Below are 5,000 nucleotides of genomic sequence, written 5' to 3' on the forward strand. Positions count from 1 at the left end.
GAGAAATCAGTAACCAAGCTTATTTTTGGTTGGTTACTGACTTCTCCGTTCAACTTGGAGCTGCCCTTGTGCACGATCAAGGAGGGGTATTATCCGCCACGGGGGCTTAATTTTCGCCTAAGGGGAGCGATTTGGAGGCCGTGGCCGGGTGAGGCGCGCCTCTCGAAGGGGAGGAATTTGAATTTCGGCTGCATTGAGGGTAGCTGCCCCGCTGTGGTGGTTTTTCGGAGCCTGAGCCCGAGCGGGGCGTCGGTTCCCGAGGTGGGCAGGAGTCGCTGTGCCCGTGAGGCTGCCTGGCCGAGTCGGAGTGCTGTGGGACGGCGGGGAGCGGGTTTTCCCGGGCGAGGGGCCGATCCCGAGGAAGGGGAGCGGTTCCGAGGCCGTGGCCGGGTGAGGCGCGCCTCTCGAAGGGGAGGAATTTGAATTTCGGCTGCATTGAGGGTAGCTGCCCCGCTGTGGTGGTTTTTCGGAGCCTGAGCCCGAGCGGGGCGTCGGTTCCCGAGGTGGGCAGGAGTCGCTGTGCCCGTGAGGCTGCCTGGCCGAGTCGGAGTGCTGTGGGACGGCGGGGAGCGGGTTTTCCCTGGCGAGGGGGCGACCCCGAGGAACTCGGCCGGCGGGGAGGCGTTCCGGCCCGGGCGAGGGGCGCGGACCCGACCGGAGACGTCCAAAACCTTGAAAGGGGTAAGCGGGAAAAGGTCAGCAAAGTGCCCGAAGCAGTAAGGCGAAAAAGCCGTCGGAACCTCCGAAAATGTCCAAAAGCGTGAAATCAGTAACCAGGAAAATGCATAAAAATGGCCAAAAGTGTGAAATCAGTAAGCAGGAAAAGTCGGGAAAAGTGTCTAAAAATGCTTGGAAATCTGAGGAAAATGCCCGAAAATGAGGCCCCTCGGTCGGGAGGAGGAAGTCGAAAATCCCCGTGCCCGACGAGGGAAGTCAGTAACCAGAAGGAAAAACTTAGAAAAAAATTCTAAGTGTCAAAAAAAATTCTAAGTGTCAAAAAAAATTCTAAGTGTCAAAAAAAATTCTAAGTGTCAAAAAGAATTCTAAGTGTCAAAAAAATTCTAAGTGTCAAAAAAATTCTAAGTGTCAAAAAAAATTCTAAGTGTCAAAAAGAATTCTAAGTGTCAAAAAAAATTCTAAGTGTCAAAAAAAATTCTAAGTGTCAAAAAAAATTCTAAGTGTCAAAAAAAATTCTAAGTGTCAAAAAAAATTCTAAGTGTCAAAAAAAATTCTAAGTGTCAAAAAAATTCTAAGTGTCAAAAAAAATTCTAAGTGTCAGAAAGGGAAATGAGTAACCAAGAAGAGAAATGAGTAACCAAGAAATCAGTAACCAACAGGAGAAATGAGTAACCAAGAAGAGAAATGAGTAACCAAGAAATCAGTAACCAACAGGAGAAATGAGTAACCAACGGGAGAAATGAGTAACCAACGGGAGAAATGAGTAACCAACGGGAGAAGTCAGTAACCAACGGGAGAAATCAGTAACCAAAGGGAGAAGTCAGTAACCAACGGGAGAAATCAGTAACCAACAAGAGAAATGAGTAACCAACGGGAGAAATCAGTAACCAAAGGGAGAAGTCAGTAACCAACGGGAGAAATCAGTAACCAAGCTTATTTTTGGTTGGTTACTGACTTCTCCGTTCAACTTGGAGCTGCCCTTGTGCACGATCAAGGAGGGGTATTATCGGCCACGGGGGCTTAATTTTCGCCTAAGGGGAGCGATTTGGAGGCCGTGGCCGGGTGAGGCGCGCCTCTCGAAGGGGAGGGATTTGAATTTCGGCTGCATTGAGGGTAGCTGCCCGCTGTTGTGGGTTTTTGGAGCCTGAGCCCGTTCAACTTGGAGCTGCCCTTGTGCACGATCAAGGAGGGGTATTATCGGCCACGGGGGCTTAATTTTCGCCTAAGGGGAGCGATTTGGAGGCCGTGGCCGGGTGAGGCGCGCCTCTCGAAGGGGAGGGATTTGAATTTCGGCTGCATTGAGGGTAGCTGCCCGCTGTTGTGGGTTTTTGGAGCCTGAGCCCGTTCAACTTGGAGCTGCCCTTGTGCACGATCAAGGAGGGGTATTATCGGCCACGGGGGCTTAATTTTCGCCTAAGGGGAGCGATTTGGAGGCCGTGGCCGGGTGAGGCGCGCCTCTCGAAGGGGAGGGATTTGAATTTCGGCTGCATTGAGGGTAGCTGCCCCGCTGTGGTGGTTTTTCGGAGCCTGAGCCCGAGCGGGGCGTCGGTTCCCGAGGTGGGCAGGAGTCGCTGTGCCCGTGAGGCTGCCTGGCCGAGTCGGAGTGCTGTGGGACGGCGGGGAGCGGGTTTTCCCGGGCGAGGGGGCGATCCCGAGGAAGGGGAGCGATTTGGAGGCCGTGGCCGGGTGAGGCGCGCCTTTCGGAGGGGAGGAATTTGAATTTCGGCTGCATTGAGGGTAGCTGCCCGCTGTTGTGGGTTTTTGGAGCCTGAGCCCGAGCGGGGCGTCGGTTCCCGAGGTGGGCAGGAGTCGCTGTGCCCGTGAGGCTGCCTGGCCGAGTCGGAGTGCTGTGGGACGGCGGGGAGCGGGTTTTCCCGGGCGAGGGGCCGATCCCGAGGAAGGGGAGCAGTTCCGAGGCCGTGGCCGGGTGAGGCGCGCCTTTCGGAGGGGAGGAGTTTGAATTTCGGCTGCATTGAGGGTAGCTGCCCCGCTGTGGTGGTTTTTCGGAGCCTGAGCCCGAGCGGGGCGTCGGTTCCCGAGGTGGGCAGGAGTCGCTGTGCCCGTGAGGCTGCCTGGCCGAGTCGGAGTGCTGTGGGACGGCGGGGAGCGGTTTTTCCCGGGCGAGGGGGCGACCCCGAGGAACTCGGCCGGCGGGGAGGCGTTCCGGCCCGGGCGAGGGGCGCGGACCCGACCGGAGACGTCCAAAACCTTGAAAGGGGTAAGCGGGAAAAGGTCAGCAAAGTGCCCGAAGCAGTAAGGCGAAAAAGCCGTCGGAACCTCCGAAAATGAGTAAAAGCCCGGAAGGAGTAAGGTGGAGAAGTCAGCAAAGTGCCCGAAATGTCCGAAGCAGTAAGGCGAAAAAGCCGTCGGAACCTCCGAAAATGAGTAAAAGCCCGGAAGGAGTAAGCGGGAAAAGTCAGCCAAGTGCCCGAAATGTCCGAAGCAGTAAGGCGAAAAAGCCGTCAGAACCTCCGAAAATGAGTAAAAGCCCGGAAGGAGTAAGCGGGAAAAGTCAGCCAAGTGCCCGAAATGTCCGAAGCAGTAAGGCGAAAAAGCCGTCAGAACCTCCGAAAATGAGTAAAAGCCCGGAAGGAGTAAGCGGGAAAAGTCAGCCAAGTGCCCGAAATGTCCGAAGCAGTAAGGCGAAAAAGCCGTCAGAACCTCCGAAAATGAGTAAAAGCCCGGAAGGAGTAAGCGGGAAAAGTCAGCCAAGTGCCCGAAATGTCCGAAGCAGTAAGGCGAAAAAGCCGTCAGAACCTCCGAAAATGTCCAAAAGCGTGAAATCAGTAACCAGGAAAATGCTTAAAAATGGCCAAAAGTGTGAAATCAGTAAGCAGGAAAAGTCGGGAAAATGCATAAAAATGGCCAAAAGTGTGAAATCAGTAAGCAGGAAAAGTCGGGAAAATGCATAAAAATGGCCAAAAGTGTGAAATCAGTAAGCAGGAAAAGTCGGGAAAAGTGTCTAAAAATGCTTGGAAATCTGAGGAAAATGCCCGAAAATGAGGCCCCTCGGTCGGGAGGAGGAAGTCGAAAATCCCCGTGCCCGACGAGGGAAGTCAGTAACCAGAAGGAAAAACTTAGAAAAAAATTCTAAGTGTCAAAAAAAATTCTAAGTGTCAAAAAAATTCTAAGTGTCAAAAAAAATTCTAAGTGTCAAAAAAAATTCTAAGTGTCAGCGGAGGAAAGTCGGTGGGGAAGGGGAAAAATCCGAAAATCCACGCCGGGTTGGAGTTCCAGGGCCCCGCTGGAGGGGTGGGAATTCGCCCCGGCGCCTTGCCCCGTTGCAATAAAGTGTCCGCAGCCCGAAAACTTTAACTTTGAAAAATCACGGAAGTCGGCAAGGGGGACGATCCGAGTACCGTTTGCGGGCTTTCGGTGCCTCATCGTCGGACTGAAATTTCAAATTCGCCCCCAAAGTGCAACTCGTCATTTTCGGCCGGGGGGGTTGGCGGGGTACCCGGAGATTTTCGGGAACACGTTTTTTAGAACAAAATGGCGGCTCGGGACCACTTTGAGACGGGCCCGAGGAACGGTTCCAAAGACGGTGGGCGGCAATTTGGAACTCGTGTGCATGCCAAAGAGCTCTCGGAGGTCGGATTTTGAACACTTTGTCGAATTTTGAACACTTTGTCGAATTTTGAACACTTTGTCGAATTTTGAACACTTTGTCGAATTTCGAACACTTTGTCGAATTTTGAACACTTTGTCGAACATGCGAACACTTTGTCGAACTTTTGAACGCTAACAGTCGAACTTTTGAACGCTAATAGTCGAACTTTCGAACGCTTTGTCGAATTGTGAACATGTTGGCCGTGACATTCGACACTCGGGCGATTAAACACTCGATAATCCGCCCATTTTAAGTTCGACACTCGGGCGATTAAACACTCGATAATCCGCCCATTTTAAGTTCGACACTCGGGCGATTAAACACTCGATAATCCGCCCATTTTAAGTTCGACACACCTGGGCGATTAACACTCGATACTCTGAGCCCATGGTAAGTTCGACAGTCTGGCGATTTTTGTGTTCGATACTCTGAGCTGAATTAAGTTCGACAGTCTGGCGATTTTTGTGTTCGATACTCTGAGCTGAATTAAGTTCGACAGTCTGGCGATTTTTGTGTTCGATACTCAGTGCTGCTTTTAACTTCGACACTCTGGTGGCGATTTGTGTTCCTCGACACTTTGGCGGTTGTGTTCGACATAGTCTTGGCGACTTCCTACCAGACCTTCCGATCTCTTCGCGCCAGTTCTAACTGTCCAAGGCCTCCGGGCCCGAAACGTCGGAGGGCGGGCAAAGGCGGCGCAGCCCGGGGCCGT

The sequence above is a fragment of the Stegostoma tigrinum genome, unplaced genomic scaffold (assembly GCF_030684315.1).
Source record: "Stegostoma tigrinum isolate sSteTig4 unplaced genomic scaffold, sSteTig4.hap1 scaffold_481, whole genome shotgun sequence".
NCBI classification, from domain to species: domain Eukaryota; kingdom Metazoa; phylum Chordata; class Chondrichthyes; order Orectolobiformes; family Stegostomatidae; genus Stegostoma; species Stegostoma tigrinum.